Here is a 20,364-nt window from a genome sequence, read left to right on the forward strand (position 1 = left end):
CCCAGGCCTGGGACCCAGCCTCAACCAGACACAATGGCACGTGGCCTCTCCTGGACCCAGGGGGGCAGCCTCACCCGGGCCCGGGACCCAACCTCACCTGGACCCAGGGGCGCGTGGCCTCACCCAGACCCAGGGGTGCGTGGCCTCACCCGGGCTCAGAGGCGCGCAGCCTTGCCCGGACCCGGGATCCAGCCTCACCCGGACCCAGGGGCATGAGGCCTCACCCAGACCCAGGGGCGTGTGGCCTCACCCGGGCCCAGGGTCACGCAGCCTAGCCCGGACCCGGGACCCAGCCTCACCCAGACCCAGGGGCGTGCGGCCTCACCCAGACCCAGGGGCACGCAGCTTCACCCAGACCCAGGACTCAGCCTCACCCGGACCCTGGGACCCAGCCTCACCCGGACCCAGGGGCGTGCAGCCTCACCCGGACTCGGGACCCAGCGGGGCTTTGTCTTCTTGATCCCAATTTCTGTCGGTCAATTCCTTCTCAGCAATTCCTCCGGCCATTTTCTCAAAGCTCCAGGGCGACTGCCGCGGAACTCGCTGAGCAGCGGGCTCGGCGAAGCTCCGGTGCGCCTGGTGTGTGGTGGCGGGCTGGTCCAGGGTCACTGCGTTGGCACTTGGGTCTGCAGCGGTGGCCGGTCGCCGTGCGTGCGCACCTGGCCACTTCCGGGGCGCTGAGATTCTCGAAGGACTCGGAGGTCAGCAAGCGCGGGGTCTCCCACCCCATGTCTCCCAGGGGCTCATCTGTTCATGCTTGGCAGCAAGTGGAGCCATCCCCTCAGCTGGAGACCACCGGGGGAACTGCGCCGAGCACGTTCCAGGCCGCCATTGTGTCGCTAGAGCCATAGTTCTTAAAGTGTCATCTTTGGCTCACCGGCATCAGCATCATCCCGTGTACCCCTCTCTTTTATTATAGTTGTAGAGCATCTGCTCAGCAAGCCCTTTGGTGGTTCTGGGTGGTGTCTGCTCTGTTTTCCTGTTGTAGTTTCAAAATTGTTGTGGTAGGCAACAATCAGGCGTCCGCCCTATGCCTCCATCTTGGTCCTCCTTTGTGTAGTTAAGTCTTGATTGTTGCTGGTGTCACTGGGAGGAATTTTCCTCCAGGCCAATTGGCTGTGAGGACCCGCTGTATCTATAAAGGAAGAGTTGCTGTGCAGGAGACACGTTTATGGGCCGGGACTTGTTCCAGTAGGGCTTTGGCACTCACTGAGTCTGCCTCTTGAATGGGTCCCTTATGCGAGTGGTTGAAATCTGGTGTCGTCTCACACCGACCACTAGATGCCCTTGTTTCTGGGTCTCCAATGGGGTGCAGGTCAGCTACTATCTGAGGCCACTCAGCAGGAGTTACAGCAACAACTGCAGTTTTCTCCTCCTGCTTGAGTGGTTTTGGAGCAGTCTGACTGGAGCTGCACTTTATTTGGTTAAGCTGCCACAGGGCAGGCCATTTATATGCAAAAGCTGCTGTTTGGAGCCTGGGCTGATTTGTAGAATGTGTGGGGCGGGTCTCAGGGTGGGGCGGGTCTCAGGGCGGGGCGGGGTCTCAGGGCATCACTAGGCTAGGGCATGGCAAACAGCAATGGCTGCAAGTCTGCTTTTTCTGCCTGTCCGCGTTTCCAAGTCCCTGCGTCTTGTGCTCCAGCGCAGTAAACACTGATTGCTGGAAGCACCTCTGCAAGAAAGTCACTCTCACTCTCTCACCCGATGGCTGAGAGTCCAGCTTCTCCCCGTAGGTGTCTGGGTCTCCCGCACGTCCCCAGAAACTGGATTTCAGAGTGATGGGGAGCTTATCTCCCTTCGGGTTGGAAAAAAAGCCACGCGTCCCTTCCCCCACCACCAGCCCGACCCACCCACCTCTGCACCTCAGCCCTTCCGGGTTTGCTCTTTCCTCTTCCCTCTTAGTTGTAAATCCACCATTCAGCCAGCTCTCCTGTGGTTCTGGGTGGCAGACGCTCTGTCCTCTAGTTGTATTTTTGAAATTGCTGTGCGCGGCACAGTTCATTTGTTTAACTTTGCTGCCATCTTGGTTCTCCCAACTTAGTGAATTTCTAAGTTACATTCACCACAGAGAAGGGCTCCTGAGACCTTCTGTATGTCAGGTGATATCTTGGCAGAAGGGGAGGTGTGGATTCTTCCGTGAACTGCTCTCTTTGTCATTGAACAAAGGCCATATTGGGTGAGTGGGGGGGCATCAACTGATTAAAGATAATTTGCCTCAGAATGTAAGATGTTCCAACTACCACAGAAAAAAATATGGAGGTTCCTCAAAAAACTAAAAATAGAACTATCAGATGATGCAGAAATTCTACTTCTGGCTACCTAACCAAAATAAATAAAAACATGATTTTCATGACTATCTGCACAATATGCCACTGGATTAAACCCCTAAAATATCAAAGGGTAAATTTTATGTTATGCATATTTTAACACACACACACACACACACACACACACACACATGAAAATAAGAAAATTGGAAGTTCCCAGAAGTGGGTAAATGGGTAAGGAGCCATGTCAAACACAAGAGATAGAGCAAGAAGAATGAGATCTGAACACCAAGCTATTGATTTGGAAAGCATGAGGTCATAGCATTAGCATCCTAAGGTTGGTTTCAGTGAAGTGGGAGGGAGTCAGGACACCAGATTATAGGGATGATGAGGAAAGACGTGGGAGGGAGAAGCACAGATTTCAAGGATGGGGTTCTCTTTAGAAAAAAAAATAGTGGACCCTTGGCACAGTGACTTTAGAAAATTATTTCTCAAAGTGTGGACCTTGAATCAACCACATCAGAATCATCGTGAATATTCATTAAAAGATTCTTGGGCTCACCCCAGATATTTGAGTCAGACATTACAGGGTTATAAGACTGGAATCTGCATTTCAGACATGTTTGCAGATGGTCCTTCTGAACACCAAGATTTCAGGACCACAGTGAAGTTGGAAGGTTATCAGGTAGAAGAAAGTATTTGATGATGCTCACACGTGAGCATGTTTCTAGAAGACTGAAGGACCAGGTGAAGAGGAAGATGATTGTCATTCGGTGGTAAGAGAGGTGGCCTCAGATGAGTAATGAATGGAAAAGACCCAAAGGAGTCTGAGAGTGGATAAAGGAGCAGAGATGTGTGGGATGGAGGAGAAGGAACAGGGCAAGCACTCACCTGGATGGAATAGATCTAAGGGAGTGGGAGGATGAAGGGGAAGGGGTGGCTGAGACACTGTAGGGCCTGAGGTCTTCATCAATCAAAGACTGTTAAACTCAGGGTCCAGCAGAGCACACTCCCACTAGGTTTACAGATCTCAGAGGAGATGGATATGGGCACTATCCAAGGCAGAGTGCTGCTCTAGCAGGTCTTGGTGGGAACAGGGATTCTAGGGCCTGGCAAAGACCTCATAGGAAGCATAGCTGTGTCCAGGGTGGGTGAGTGATCAAGGAGGCCATCAAAGTCCAGGAGGACTAAGGACAAGAGGCAGGAGAATGAGGGCAGGGCAAAATGGAGGGTGTCATCTGTGGTCTGTGGTCAGAGGGAGTTCCAGCAATAAACTTGCTCTCTGAGGGACTGGAGGGTATGAGTAGGGTTAGCTACAAGAACCTTAAGTCAGGATGGGTATAACTTCTCCATGCAATACTTGAGCTCCTTATAGGAGTTACCATATTTAGTTGAAAAAAAGATAGAGCAGCTTTTTATATAGATTCTTTTAGTCAGACTCTGCCTCATTAGCCTTTCCCACTGCTACTCTGTTGAAAGACGAGGTTGACTGATATTTCTTTTATCTGGGTTTCTCTCTTACATTCCCTTTGAAAGAAGACACTTTGAAATAAGAGATATAGTTGGCCGTGTGGGGGAGACCCTGCCTCCTGGGTGCTGGGCTTAGAAGAAGCCTTTCAAAAAAGCTGGAGCTAATGCTTACTCCGCTGACACTAACTCTGAGCCTCATCTGCTCATGTCACAGTGTGGAGATAATAATATCCATTTCACTGGATGACTGTGAGACTTTAATGAAAAAAAAAAGTATGTAAAATAATTAGCTTATTATCTGATACATGTGAGCATTTAAGAAATGGTAGCTTCTACTTAGGTAGTAGCAATTCTTCTTCTTCTTTTCTTCTTCTTCTTCTTCTTCTTCTTCTTCTTCTTCTTCTTCTTCTTCTTCTTCTTCTTCTTTATCATCAACATCATCATCATCATCATCATCATCAGAATCCAAACAGATATTTCATTGGGAATTAACTGCCAGGAGATTATTCTGATGCAGTGAGAAGAGATGCCACCACTGTCACCCTCAGAGGGATCTTTAGATGACTTTCCATCCTTCCCACATGTCTCCATCTAGCTCCATGGCTCTCACACTTGGCTACCCATTAAAATAAAAGTTTGAAGATTCTGATGCTCAGGTCCTGCCCCAGGTGAAACCAGAATCTCCGGAGGTACAAATCATGCCATTTTTCAGAGGCTTCTCATGTAATTTCCAGGCATCACCTGAGGTGAGCACTGCCAAGCTAGCTAGACACTAATCACATTCCAGATGTTTCACAAACAGGTGTTGACTTACTGTTGCACAGGGTTTCACGTGACTGAAGGAAAGGTCTGGGGCTACACAAGTCCTGCACACACATTCCCTAAGGCATATGCTTTCTTTTGGCAACTGATGTTCCCCTTGGGACAGAATTGATGTGAATGGACATTGCAGCATCCATAGAGATAGTTGCTGGAACAGATGGTGAACCTATAGGATACTGGCCTTCCCTTCCCAGGAAAGACATCCTGGGAGACCCCAGGGCCTATCACTCCCTTGGTCAATATTGCTGAACAGGAAGTTGCAACTCTTTCTTTTTTTTTTTTTACCCTTAATCTTCACTTTGATTCAGCTCCTCTATAAAGATAAAGTTTATTTTTCCTGGAATATCTGTCCAGTGACTTTCTTCTCTCCTTTTATATTAGTGTGAGGGTGAAGTAGCGGAGGGTTCTGCCCTCAGCCACATTTTCTTAAAATCGCTGGCGTATCTTTTGATAGCCAGCACCATGCAGGTATTACACAGGTGGGGGTTCCCTCATGTTTTCCCTGAATAACTTACTACTGGGTGACAAAGTCAGTGACCTCTAGGTAGAGATAATTATGTACCTTTGAAGCTACTGCCCCACATGGAATAAACATAGGTCTCATCTTCAGGTTCAAGATCCCAGTGCTTATAGATCATGAGCTTCATTTTCAGTTTTCAGTCCCAGTGGGGGAAGTCAATCTGTCCACAGTGTGTGGGGAAGATAAGCAACTGGTATTAAGAGGAAAGAGTAGGATTCAGGAAGCATGGATTTCAGTCTAAATTCCCCATAACTCAGCTTTGTGGACTGAAACTAAATTACTTCTCTGATCTCAGTCTTTTCAGCTAAAAAGTGAGATTAGATCCCTAGGTGGTTCCCAATAGATGTCTATTCTTGTTACAAGGCCTCTGAGAATAAATCAGAGTTTTGCTGGGACACCCAAAGATCCAGATGTTCATAACCCGTAACTTGTATCACCTTTATGGGCCCTCTGGTTCTAATATTTTCCAGTGTTTCTCATCCCATGATTTACAGCATGATAATGCTAAGACCCCCTCAGCTGGCGAATACCCATGCCACCCAGCCCCATCTGATTTTGTAGTAGCTGGGAGGTATGTGTCGGCTTTATAACCCTTTTAAGTGATGACCTGGTGAGAAAAATTACTATAGTAACCTACTTCCTGGCTCCCTGCCCCCTCCATGGTTACACATGGATAAATAATGCTATGCCATGTGGCGGTTGTGGATTTAGTTTAATGAGGGCCAAGTAAACGGTAATTGTCTTCCCCATTTATCCTAGTAATTAGATGGTGAGGCCATATCTTCAGGGCTTTTAGTGTTTAGAACAAATGGTTCACTGTTGCAACCCTGTTGCCACATGGCCTAGAGTGACTCTCAGCGTTCTGCTGCCAACAGGTCAGCAGTGCCATGCTCACAGAAAACACCCAAAGATCTGCTCAGAAATGCACAGGAGCAGGGTGCCCCGCAACCCCATTTCCTTTTTTTTATGCTTCTCTTTACCTGACTAGAATAGGTGAGGCTGGAAACTCTGGCAGCGACACACCACTTGCTTGGCAGATACCTACTTCCCCACCCAACAATGCTGTAGGAACTGAGCACCTACTGTGCCAGGTTAACGCCTGCTTGAGTGTGCGTACCCTGCTGTTCCCACAAACTATTTCTTCTATCTGAAAGGTTGCCTTTCATCTCTGTGAGCTCATCAACATTCTTACCTATAAAGGCTTGGATCAAAGATCACTTTTTCATGCCTGGGAAGAGCCTGTCCTCCTCTGAACTCCTGTAATACTCCCGCCTGTCACGTTGAGATGGTCACATTGCCTGCCCTTCTGTGCAGTTCCCAGATCTACTCTAAGACTTGCCAGCCTGCCAGTTCCCTGAAAGTAGCTGCATGCCTGCACCCTCTTTGTATTGGCTCCAAGCAGTTGACCGCCAATGGCTCTGAATGTGTACCTGAAACCTTAAATGAATATTGTTTACTTTGGGATTCATTTGCCTTCATTTGAGAAAGAAGTGGAAATGTCACAGTGAGATGGACTTCCTAAGGCCTTCGATGGCACTGAGTTAGAATCTGAAAAGTTCTTGTGAGTAAGACTTACTGGTCCAGCAGAGTCTGACCCCTCTTGGTCCAATGGAGAAAAGAACAACCACTGTTTTGTTTTGTTTTTAGGTTTCTGATGTTGTTTTGATGGTTCTTGTTCTGGTTCTTTCCTTCTGAGCTTGATACTTTCTGGAACTTGGGCTGTTGCCCTCCATGGCTGTAGGAATGCTTTGATTTTGTGGGAGGAATGCTCTCCAGCTGTACAGGTGAGCAGCATTAGGGTGAGGGGCTCCCAGGATGTGGAACATCAGTGCTAAAATGGGCACATTCCTGGCACAAAACCCTAAGAACATCCATGTAGCTTCAAGCATCTGAAGGATCTACATGGGGATGGGGGTGGAGATGGCATGGTGACTAATTATATCTGGTGGGGTAGGTTCTGCCAGCAGATGTGGCAGGAACAACAATGAGGGCAAGAAGACCTCAGGCAAAGTAGTTCAGAGATAAGCTGTGCCCTTTGGGAAACACAGCAGATGGCCATAAAACACTGTGAAGACAAGTCCTGCAAACACCTGCCAATACTGGCTTATCACACCCGAGATTTACAAGCAGAGCCCTGCAAGGCACAGCTACCCCACATCAGAGACATGTAAACAGGGAAGCAGTGATAAACTAGTTTCAGGCCTTCTGTGTAGGAATCTTGAAGATGCAAAGCATCACTTAGAGAGGTCTGAGATGAGTTGATTTTAAATTTTAAGAATTTTGAAGCCAGCTCAGGTGGATAGAAGTGTTTGGAAGCTCAGCTCTCCTCTGAGGTGAGTTCTCAGAACTGAGGTATCTGTCTCTGTACTCCCTTGGCTACTCAATATGATTGAGGGGCTTCAATCCAGGGACTGAAAGGTGGGAAACAGAGGAAAACCCTAGGCACTGCCATCATAGCACAGGGCTGATGTAGTTTATAACATTTATCTTTACTTTAGTTAGTATAGATGGGGCTGCTGATAAAACATCAAAGTTAGTGATGACAGTCTTTGTTGATCAGTTATCTTGGAGAGTCATGTTATTTTGCTCTTTCTGGGAGATCAGAGATGGCTCACTATTACTGTCCAAGAATATTATCCAATAAAGAAAGAAGCTCCACCTTCACAATACTATTAGGATAAAGCATTTTAAAAATTACATGCATAGTGCTAAATAAATAATTGGAAATTAACAACTTAATCTGCTGGATGTTGGGAAATGCAATAAAACAACAAAACCATCTTTGAAGAGATTCTGTGCACATGGCAGGCAGGAGATAGTCTGTCGTGTGACAGGGATACATTTGGTGAACAGATGGAGAGAAAGAATTATGACCTGCAAGGCCATCAGAGAGCATGGGGAGAGGAATCCCAGTTCCATCCCAGTTTTAGTATAAGTACGGCCTCAATATAATCCCCTTTCATCACATAACTCAGGTGTGTTTCCACATCCTGCATCTGGGACAGCAATCATAGCTATAAACCATATCGATCCAGCAACATGCACTACCAACCACTTTTTCCAGTAGATTTTTTAATAGAAAGGAAATAAATCGCCTATAAAGATAGCTCTGAATTTAGAAAGAGGGGTAGGTTGCTTGACTAGCTGTGCCTTCTCAGTACCCTGTAAAGCACTTTTCAGAATGTTATGTACTATCCTATCTAATAAAGAGTGAATATGCTAATTGTCCTTCACACTGTCGCAAAGATGGTGGTCCCACAGCCAATAAGGAGAGAATATGCTAATTGACTGCCCCACCCTCAAAGATGGTGGTGCCTACAGCCAATAAGGAGGGAATATGCTAATTGACTGCCACACCCTCAAAGATGGCAGCACCCACGGCCACAAGATGGCGGCGCCCAGTCCCCTCAGCCCCATTGGGGCGGCAGGCACATGGCAAGGCCGGGCCCAACCCCAGGTGGGCCTGGCTGTTCCATTTGCACCTGCCTCAAGAGTCCTCTAGTCCCCTCTGCCCCCCAGCCACCCTGAGCCAGCTTGAGGCAGAGGCAAGCCTCAGATGGTGGCTGCCCAGCTGTCCAAGGCAGCCTGAGGAGCAGGCAAGCCTCAGATGGCAGCTGCCCAGCCGTCCAGGGCCACCCGAGGCTCAGGTAACCTGGGCTGGCCGAGGCTTGTGCTGCCGGCAGTGGCAGCAGCAGAGGTGTGATGGGGTGTCGCCTTCCCCTGATCGCCGGGTCGCCTCCCACCCCTGAGGGCTCCCAGACTGTGAGAGGGGGCAGGCTGGGTTGAGGGACTCCCCCTCCAGTGCATGAATTTTCGTGCACCGGACCTCTAGTACAAATCATAACTGAAGTTTAGAAAAAGAATTCAGGAAATTACATACGACCAAAAAAGGTCTACCATGGTGTTCCTGATTATTTCACTATCAACTTGAATTATTTATTTTTTCAAGAATGTTATGTTTAGAGACAATTTTCATCAGTGAGTCAACCTTTGACTGCTTGTATGTATTGGTTTACCTCCTATTATTTATCCCCACTGCTCTTTCAGCTTTCATCATTTACTGAACTCTGACGGGAAAAGGATGTCTGATTGCTGACATGCTGACAACTTGGTAAGTCACTCATATACATACCACACACACATCACACACACATACAACACACACACACCACAAACACTCTATACATACATCACATACACATGTAGCACATGCCCACATAGCACACACATACTACACATACAACATACACATACTACACACACACACACACACACACACAGGCCACACATCACATATACACCAGATCCACACACTATAGACAGTGTGGAGATTTTTCTTCAAAGTTAACTGCTTGTAAAGCTCCCCATTTTCCAGAAACTCCTACTTGTCTGTTCTTATTGCTGTAAGTAAGAACAGACAAGTAGGGTGATCACCACGTGCTTCTTGGCTTTGATAGGAAGGTTCTCAGGGCTGACACTGCTCTTGACCAGCATGTGATTCCTGTCAGAGGTCAGTCGTTCTTCCTGCCTGTGGCTGCAGGTGTGGTATTTCCTCATGTGGAGGCAGAGGGGCTCTCGCCTGATGGAAACCCTGGGATCTGTGGTTCCTGCTCAGACCTCCAGTTAATAACAAGCAGTGTCTTAGAATATTCCAGTAAATGACAGGAAAGATTGCTTATTTAAGTGTGATGCCATTATTCTTACTGAATTCACATCAAAGAAACAGAAGCTCTGAGAGATGCATCATTTGGTCTCTACAGTCACTGTCTTTCAGAATTCAGCAGGACCAGACTCAAGAGCTGTCCTGTTTCTCCTTACATGTAGAAGATACTTTTTCTTTTAATTTATTGCTTTAAGGTCTTTCACTGTACTGTTTACCAGCCAGTACATTTTTAAGATAATGGGGCTAACATACATTTAAATAGATTTCTGAGTGCAATCCTGTAAATGACAGTAGATAACTCACTGAATTATTGATTTACAACCATGGAGGTGATACAGAGCATCTGCTTATGACAGCAGGCCCAGGACTGTTCCTGGCTACTGAAATCTCATAATACCTATGTTCCTCTTAGCTTGTGGTTATGAAACTTGAAGAAGTAACTTTGTGGAATATTATATTTTCTTGAAAAATCCCTCTTGCCCTCTAGTTTAATGCATTCCCTTTGAAATAAGGCCCATGCATATTGGTGAAGAGAGCAGATCATGTTAGCCCACCTCACCTGAAACCTGCTGCACTTTCAGCTGCACTGGCAGGCGGGAAAACTGAGAACAAGAGGCCTTGCCTTCAGATTGACACAGACTGAAGAAAGGAGACAGAATTGTCATACTTGTTTTCCTCTGCTCACTAGGATGCCTCTGTTCATCCAACTGATGAGACTAGTGAAAAGTTGCTTATCTGAAATTTATTTCCTGAAATTTCCTTTTTTTTTTTTTTTTGAGAAGTCCAAAGGAGTAGTTGTTCACTAAACTCATTGTATAAAATCAGGCTGGTGACTCCTCGCTTAAATTCTACTTCTTCATTTATCTTGATGGGCCTGCAAGTGGTGATTTTATTATTTGCTTTTGTTTCTTTGGTGTAAATCTTATATCCTCAATTTCATTGAGGTTAAGAGCCATGATTTATACTTATTGATTATTTAGCATTTACTTCTGATTAATTGATGGGTGATGAGACATTGATAAAATCTATATCACTATGTTTTTGGTTAAGATTTTGTCTATCCAGATTGGATTAGAGAATCAGACCTAGACAAGGATCCCACCAGGAATAGTGGGTTACCCTGGAGAAGGAGATGCTTGTGATTTTTATAGTCATTACTAGAGGCCCGGTGCACAAAATTCATGCATGGGGGAGGGGGTGTGTGTCCCTCAGCCCAGCCTGCACCTTCTCCAAACTGGGATCCCTCTCACAATCCAGGACTGCTGTCTCCCAACTGCTCACCTGCCTGCCTTCCTGATTGCCCCTAACCACTTCTGCCTGCCAGACTGATCACCCCCTAACCACTCCCCTGCCAGCCTGATTGATGTCTAACTGCTCCCCTGCCAGCCTGTTTGCCCCTAACTTCCTTCCTCTGCCAGCCTGGTCACCCCTAACTGCCCTTCCCTGCAGGCTTGATTGCCCCCAACTGCCCTCCCTTGCCGGCCTTGTCCCTCTCAACTGCCCTCCCTTTCAGGCCTAGTCCCTCCCAACTGCCCTCCCCTGCTGGCCATCTTGTGGTGGCCATCTTGTGTCCACATGGGGGCAGGATCTTTGACCACATGGGGGCAGCCACCTTGTGTGTTGGAGTGATGGTCAATCTGCATATTACTTTTTCATTAGATAGGATAGAGGCCTGGTGCATGGGTGGGAGCCAGCTGGTTTGCCCTGAAGGGTGTCCCGAATCAGGTTGGGGGCTCCCTTGGGGCATGGAGTGGCCTGGGTGAGGGGCCTGTAGTGGTTTGCAGGCCAGCCATGCCCCCCGGCTACCCAAGCGGAGGGCCTGGTATCTGGGATATATTTATCTTCTACAATTGAAACTTTGTAGCCTGTAGTGGAGCCAAGCCTTCTGCTCGCTCCATGGCAGCAGCCATTTCTGTTGGGGTTCATTCACCTTCTATAATTGAAACTTTGTAACCTGGAGTGGAGGCCTAGGCCGGCCAGGGCAGGTGGAAAGCTTGGCTTCCTATGTCACTGGGGGCAACCCTAGCTTGCTCTCTCCAGCTCCGTGGCTGTGGCCATTTTTCTTGGGATTTATCTTCTATAATTGAAACTTTGTAGCCTTAAGTGGAACCCTGGGCTGGCCAGGGTGTGCGGAAAACTTGGCTTCCTCCATTGCCAGGGAAACCCAAGCCTCCCTCATGCTCTCTCCATGGCCACAGCCATCTTGGTTGGATTTATTTGCATGATCACTCCTGATGGGCTGGTGGGCATGGCTGGTGGGCATGGCTGGTGGGCGTAGCAGAGTTATGGTTAATTTGCATATTACTCTTTTATTAGATAGGATACTGACTCTTCATCTTCTCTTTGTTTTGCTTTTTTTTTTATTAACATCCTAAATGTACAAAATTCTTAAGGCTGTTTATACAGTCTTAACTAACATTCTCTTATCAATGTATCTTCCTTCAACTTTAACAACTTGTTTCCATTAGCTGAGCCAAAAAGCAGGCTCTTCCCATGAGGCTGCATACTACAAGTTTCCCCTGGGGTTCCTCTTCTGCAGGGACAGAACAAGAAAGAATTACTTCCATTTTGATACTCTTCTTTGTTTCAACTTTATTCCAGATCTTTACCTATTCAAGGAGATGCCCATGCTGTGCCATTTCCTTTGGGTTTTCCTGTCCCCTTGTTTGCCTTCCATCCATCCTCTGTCTCACTGTCTTCCCAGTGATACTCCAAGGCAGGGGTCAGAACCTGTGAACCAAATTCAGTTCCCAGATGTGTGATTTATTTTTTATTTATTCTTTTGTTATCCTCACCCAAGGATATCTTTCCCATTAATTTTTAGAGAAAGTGGAAGAGAGGGAGGGAGGGAGAGAAGGAGGAAAAGAGAGAGAGAGAGGGAGAGAGAGAGAGAGAGAGAGAGAGAGAGAGAGAGAGATGAGATAGACACATTGATTGCTTGCTTACTCACTAGGGGCCAGAATTGAACCTGCAATCTAGGTAGGGCCTTCGACTGGGAATTGAACTCATGACCCTTTGATGCATGGTGGATGCTCTATTTACTGAGCACACTGGCCAGGGCTACAGGCGTGTGATTTAAGAAACAAGTCAAATTGGGTACCATCACACTAAAAAATAGAAAACTTTCAAGGCTCTCCTGAAAGCCAGAGGATCAGGCAACACTATATTTCACAAGGTGAGAATCCAAGGAAGGTGATTGAATGTGGGCATCTGGAGCTGGTATAGGCTCTATCGAGTCCCACTCTCCTTCCTCCTAACCCCCATAGAAAATCCTAACTAGCTTCTGGTTGCCCTCCCTCATATGCCCGCCCTACCTGGATCCTGGAGGCATTCGGTTTTGTAAAGGAACAAAAACATCTGAGCATAGAGACCCAGAGTGGTATGATGGCTTTAGAATGTGAGGACTTGACTACAAGTTCCACCTCCACCAGTTGTCTCATCATGGGTGGTCCTTGAGTTTTTTATTTTTGTCTTATCTTTTATTTATAGGGCTATTGAGAGGAATTCAGGAGACAGTGGCATGAAAGTACTTCTCGAAAGACAATGTAGACACTGTCTCTGGTGACTGCTCCCTTGTTTATCTCATGCAGCTTCTCCAGGGTCCTTGGTGCTGCCTACACAGAGTTTGTGCCAGATGTTCCCTCTGCCTTTAACTCTCTGAGGTCGGGAATATTTGCCCATGGATTTTAGAGGCTATGACACTATTAATTTAGGCAAGCCATTTTTTTTTTCATGTTTGTGACCTCCCTTAAAGGGCAGGTAAAGCAGAGAAGCATGTTGGACTGATTTTCTTATGGGTAGGCCACCTTTCTTGGTCAAAGGAAGAAGGTGATTCCTATGTGCTTACCCTCCATGTAGGTTATTATTACAAAGGGCCTCACACACCCACATACTGCCCACGAGCTGGCATGATCCCAGGATAAATAAAGTGTGCATTTTTCTTATTAATCACCAATATAAAAACACATGGCCTCTCTTTCTATTGTTCTCTGCCTGGTTCACACCCTGTATAATTGTGTACTGTTTCTATAGCCCTGACATGCCCTAAGCTACCACCAACATTGACTGACTGGCTTATAAATTGTTTTATCTATTCTCAGTGTCTACATGGAGTTCCCTGAGAGCTGTCCAGGTGGTGACTCAGGCCTCTAAGGGCAGCACACAGAGAGGTCACCCATGACCTCATTAACTTTTGTGAGAGTCATCTCATGAAAATACCTAGCTAAATGTCTATATTTGCTTCCTAAACCAACTAAATTCCATTACAATTAAGTCATCCTATGCCCACTTTACAAGGCAAGTTCTTTGAAAGGGAGTTCATTATGATAGCAGTCTTGACAAAATGGAATAGTTCTTGCATGGCCCTGTATGTCTGCAAAGAAAATAATTTTGCCCTTAAGAAGGCAAGTATTTTACCACAAGCATACATGCTTTACAATCATGTTGAGCAGGAGTTCATCAGCTTATGAGCTACATGCTGGTTGAAAAAACTAAAACAATGTAAAATGTATCCACAATTTTTTAAGTTTCTAATTTTAGATATACAACAGAATTTTGCTTAATTTCTAGCTGAAGTTAATGTCCACAACTTTTCTCTGAGTTAAAGCAGCGATTTTCAACCAGTGTGCTACAAGAATTTTTAAAACATGCAATACCTGACTATTTAATCAGGGGCACTGAGCTCTTTTACCTTAGATTGTCAATTTTAGAAAATGACAATAGTCAATAGCAGTCTGGTGTGAATCAATCAAAATTATTTTTTTGTCAGATCAGCAAAAATTTTAACATATTTTTGTTGTGCCACATAATTTTAGTAGTTTATGTGTGCTATGAGATGAAAAAGGTTGAACATGGTTGAGATAAAGGGTTTTTATAATAACAAATTTCTTTAATTCCAAGCCATATTTAACATCCTCATTTTAACACAGTTGGAATGAGGAAATAATATACTCTGGAGAGACAGTTTGTACTCACTAAATACCTGTGGGGTTCTTTATATTCCCCAATTTTTTTCTGGACCCATGAAATAAGGGCAAGGACCTTATGTGTCACTTTCATGTTGAGGCAGATAAAAGTTTTTGTGCCTCCTTCATTTTTTTCTCTCTCTGACCTTGGAGGCCATGTAATCCAGACAGCATAGTTCTAAGAGCAAGCTGCCCAACCTTCATTCAACTGTGATGAGAAAACAAACAAAAAACAACAACAATATTATGTTAAGTAAGGTCTTTAGGATTTATTTGTTACTGTAGCATAGCCTAGTCTATCCTGTCTACTACAAACGTTTAAGGTAAAGGGAATTTTTTTCCACTGAGAAAGCTAATATTAAATCTATAACAACTTTCACAATAATTGTCATAGAACCCCCAAATACAAAGTCTATTTATTTTGGTTCTATTGGTAGATGGGGAAACTTTTTAAAGCAGTCGTTACCTTTAGAAAAGTTGTTGGCGATTGAAGGAGGGTGTGGTTTATAAGAAATTCCCTGTAGAATACTTTTAAATTCCCATGTCACCTTAATCCTTATTCTTCTTTTCCCTCCCAATTCTGATATAACCTTTTATATTTTTCTACATACTTTTGAGAATCACAAATTAGAGGGGAACTTTTGTTAAGCATAGTAATAGTTGCTTTCAATTTTTTGTTTTATGTAATATATATATATATATATATATATATATATATATATATATGAGGGGGAGGCCAAGAAGGCAATGGGATGAGTTCAGGACCATGGAGGGAGTGAAGGGAAGTCCTGGCAGGTCAAGGATAAAGAGATGACAAGGAGGGTGCCAGGCCAGCATGGGGATGGTTGAAGAGGTGACCAATGTAGATACATGCAAGGATTGAACAAAACAAGTGAATATACTGAGGATAATGGAAGTCAATTCTACCACTGAAGGAGATAATTATAAATATGAAAGTGGCAAGGCCAGAATAAACCCTGTGCTGTTGTATTGGAGGTGTATGCATCTGTGTGAAATCATGGTTTCTAATATATTTAATTGTAGACAAAAGAGGTGTACATTTATATGGGGAATATGCACACACACATATATTTATTAGCCCCCCCTCTCTCTGAGAGGACCTAGAAGCAATCATACCACCGTAGCTATGAGTGTATCTTGCACCCACCTCTTAATTGCTAAACAAGATTCTCCACTAAAAGGATCCAGGACTTCTTGGAAAAATGGCTGATTTCAGGTTAGGGCAGGGAAAGTCTAGATGGGCCTGGAATGAATATCTTCTTCTACCAGAAAGTAAGGACATACTCAGAAATGATGGGGATTTGTGGAAAGGGCACAGAAGACAAGCCCAAGGCTTCCACTGGTCAAATTTTAGGTAAATTGAGCATCAAAATAAATAATGATAGTAATAGATTATAACTCACTGAATAAAATCACAATCCGTGAGTTTATTCTGATGCAAATAAATTAAATTAATAAAGTTCTTCCAAAAAGAATGCAACTATGAAATTTGGAAAGAACTATGAAATGTAAAACGTCCCTCTGAGTGACCAAAGTACTAGTGATACTTGATTCAAGAAAGAATTATTAATGGATGCTAAAACTAGTGGGTAGAAATTTTATAAAGAGCAAGGTATTTTCTTATTCTCAAAGTATTTCACTACAAAATGCTAATTTGTTACAAGGGAAAATAGAATATTTTATTGTGTAGAAACCCCAAACAAGTGACCATACTTAACACCAGTGGTGATTAAACTGAGCAAGGTCCTGTGTCTTCTAAGATGAGTCACTGAGAAGAACACCAGATCACTTCAATGGGATTCCTGCCCAAAATGCATAACTTCCACTCAATTATGGTAAAGTGCTAGATAAGCCCAAATTGTGGGACATTTTACTAGCTGCTCTCTTAAAAACTGATGAGTCCCGCAAGATAAAGAAAGACTGAGCAGTTATTCCCCAGGGAAGGGAAGTAGGGACATGTTGCTAAGTGCAATGTGTGGCCTTCTGTTAGATCTTGGACCACTGTGCCTCTTCCTTCCTTTCTCTCTCTCCCCCCAACCCTCTCTCTTTCTTGCTATAAAGAACATTATTGGGACAAACAGTGAAATTTGACAGAGGTCAGTGGATTAGAAGATAGTAATATATTAATATTTATTTTCTTTTTCTTTTTTTATTTTTTATTGTGGTAAAATGCATAACATAAAATTTGCTATTTTAAAGATTTTGAAGTGTTCAGTTCAGTAGTGTTAAGTATACTCACATTGTTGCTAATGTTAACTTTTTTCAATAAACATGTAGATTTACTTATTTATCCTCACCTGAGGTAATGTTTTATTGATTACTTTTGAGAGAGAGAGAGAGAGAGAGAGAGAAGAGAGAGAGAGAGAGAGAGAGAAACATCGATTGGTCACCTCTGACCTGGAATCAAACCTGCACCCCTTTTGGTGTATGGGATGACATACCAACCAACCGAACCACCCATCTGGGACAACATGTAGATTTATTTTAAATCAGATTAGTAATAATACAGGTTGGTTTTGAAGTTTCTAATTAACTAAAATTGAAATTTCTAAATACAGCAGTGTCTGCAGTTGCTATAGGAATGTTAAATTTATAAATTTGTTCAGTTTGATGCTCATTCAGCACACGCTTCTCAATTCTGGTCACTTAGCTACATCCTGAGTTAGGATGGAATTAATACATATTTCAGTCTTTAAAATTACTCAATTTACAGAGAAACCAAGATGGCAGCATAAGGTGAACACCTATACTGCTGCCTAGCACAACAATTTCAAAACTACAACTAAAAGACAAAGCAGATATCATCCAGAACCATCGGAAAGCTGGCTGAGTGGAAATTCTACAACTAGAAAGAAAAAGAAAAGGACACTGAGACGCAGGAGCGGCGGAGGGCAGAGGTGTGGAGACACAGAGAGGTGCGCTAGCGAGAGGAAGGGCCGGGCAGCTGAATACGCAGCTGGCTTTCTCGAACCGGAGCGAAACAAAGGCTCCCCATAGCGCTGAAATCCAGTCCCGGGCGAGACTCGGGGAACCCATACACATATGGGGAGAAACTGGACTGTCTGGCAGCGGGAAGGGCTCAAGAGCAGCTTTCTCTCAGAGGTGTATGCAGCCATAGCCACGGGGCACTGAGACCCAGGGGAACTGCGGAAGACAGAGGTGCGGAGACGCAGAGACATGCGCACATGAGAGGAAAGGCTGGGTGGCTGGATACGCGGCTGCCTTGATCGTTCTGGAGGGAAACAGGGCCTCCTGACTGCATCGTACTCCAGTTCTGGGTGAGACTTTCGGTACCCACAGTCATTCGGGGAGAAACTGGACTGTCTGGCAGCGGGAAAAGCTCAAGAGCAGCTTTCTCTCAGAGGTGCATGCAGCCATTGCCAAGGGGCACAGAGACCCAGGGGAACTGCGGAAGACAGAGGTGAGGAGGTGTGTGTGTGGAGAGGGCTCAGGCAGTTGAATGCGTGGCTGCCTTTCTTGTTCCAGAGGGAAACAAAGCCTCCCGACTACACATATTTCAGTTCTGGGTGAAACTTTGGGTACCCACACTCATTCGGGGAGAAACTGGACTGTCTGGCAGCAGGCAAAACTCGAGAGCAGCTTTCTCTCAGAGGTGCGTGAAGCCATTGCCATGGGACACTGAGACCCAAGCCTCTTAGGACGGGGCTGACGGGAAACCAAGGCTGCCTGCTCCGCCCTGAGACCCTGCCCCATCCAAACTGAGCACAGAAGCTCTCCCAGTGTAGACACAGCTGATCCTCACAGCCAATTGGCCTGGAGGTCAACTCCATCCAATGATACCAACAACAATCAAGGCTTAACTACAACAAGACTGTGCAGCCCATAAAGGGGTACACCAAGAGTGTCCACCTCAGGTAACTGGGGAGGCTGAGCCACTGGGCCCAAAGGACACCTCGCACACAAAGCCACTCCATCAACTCAAGGAAGCAGCTAAAATGTGGAGACCAAGAGGCAGATCATAAATGAAAGATATGGAGGAAAGCAGAAGACGACATAGAGTTCAAAACCACATTTATAAGGTTACTCAAGAATCTGCTAAAAACCTCTGAGGAACTTAGTGAGACCTTTAAAGATCTTAATAAGAATGCCAAAAAAATGGAAAAGGACCAGTCAGAAATTAAGCATACACTGTGTGAAATAAAGAATATACAGAAATTCAACAGTAGATCAAAGGACCCCAAAGAATCAAACCAGAGATTTGAAACATGAGGAAACAAAAAACACCCAACCAGAAAAACAAAAAGAAAAAAGAATCTAAAAATATGAAGATAGTGTAAGGAGCCTATGGGACAACAACTTCAAGCGTACCAACATCTGAATTATGGGGGTGCCAGAAGAAGAGAGAGAGAGCAAAATGTTGAAAACCTATTAGAAGAAATAATGACAGAAAACTTTCCTTACCTGGTGAAAGAAATAGACTTACAAGTCCAGGAAGCGCACAGAACCCCAAACAAAAGGAATCCAAAGAGGACCACACCAAGACACATCATACATTTTAATTTTAATACATTAAAATTAAAATGCCAAGGGCAAAAGACAAAGAGAGAATCTTGAAAGCAGCAAGAGAAAAACAGTTAGTTATCTACAAGGGAATACGCATATGACTGTCAGCTGATTTCTCAACAGAAGGGAGTGGCAAGAAATATTCAAAGTGATGAATAGCAAGAACCTACAATCAAGATACTCTACCCAGCAAAGCTATCATTTAGAATTGAAGGTCAGATAAAGAGCTTCACAGACAAGAAAAAAATAAAGGAGTTCATAAACACCAAACCAGTATTATATGAAATGCTGAAAGGTGTTCTTTAAGAAGAGGAAGAAGAAGAAAAAGGTAAAGATAAAAAGTATGAACAACAAATACATGTCTATCAACAAGTAAACCTAAAAATCAAGTGAATAAAAAAATCTGATGAACAGAATAAACTGGTGAATATAATAGAATCAGGGGCATAGAAAGGGAGTGGACTGACAATTCTCAGGGGAAAGGGGGTGTGAGGGGTTCGGGAAGAGATTGGACAAAAATCTTACACCTATGGATGAAGACAGTGGCGGGGGGTAAGGGCATGGGGTGGGGTGGGAAATCAGGTGGAGGGGAGCTATGGGGGGGGGGGGAAGAGGAACATATGTAATAATCTGAACAATAAAGATTTATTTTAAAAATAAATAAATAAAAATAAATAAAAATAAATAAAAAAATAAAATTACTCAATTTAACTACCAAGTGAGTCATGAGGTTGTTGGGCACCTACAGAGTTACATTTGGCATGTTAAGAGAAGAGAACATAATCTCATAGCAGCAGCCCTTTAAAATAAAAGAAGACAGCCACAATGCTCATGCAGAACCTTATAAATATTTCTGTTGAGCAAAATGATTTAACTGATTTTTCTTCAAGCACGATGCTCCAAAAAATCCTATATGTGTCCTTTGAAACTTGAAAGATCCCAGAATAGTATATCCATGTGGGACATCTTGAAAAATAAGATTTGGTTTTAGTGAGTTACATGGCAGTCCTTGTTAATCTAACAAGTCTGTTTACAAAGTGTGGTAGTTTTGTTCTTTCAATTTGCAGAATTTATAGAGAAGGAAAATTACAGCCTGCATACCCAAGACAAAGA

At 44.4% G+C, this 20,364-nt stretch overlaps 1 long non-coding RNA gene across 1 annotated transcript; it reads left to right on the top strand.

Moving 5' to 3' along the window:
* The first annotated feature begins 672 nt into the window (after positions 1–672).
* LOC129150173 (uncharacterized) lies at positions 673–9,548 on the top strand. Its single transcript, XR_008556921.1, has 3 exons — positions 673–701; positions 9,127–9,190; positions 9,537–9,548. It is a non-coding gene; the product is annotated as an uncharacterized LOC129150173 (long non-coding RNA).
* Positions 9,549–20,364: the final 10,816 nt, after the last annotated feature.

Source organism: Eptesicus fuscus, chromosome 9, assembly GCF_027574615.1.
Source record: "Eptesicus fuscus isolate TK198812 chromosome 9, DD_ASM_mEF_20220401, whole genome shotgun sequence".
NCBI lineage: Eukaryota > Metazoa > Chordata > Mammalia > Chiroptera > Vespertilionidae > Eptesicus > Eptesicus fuscus.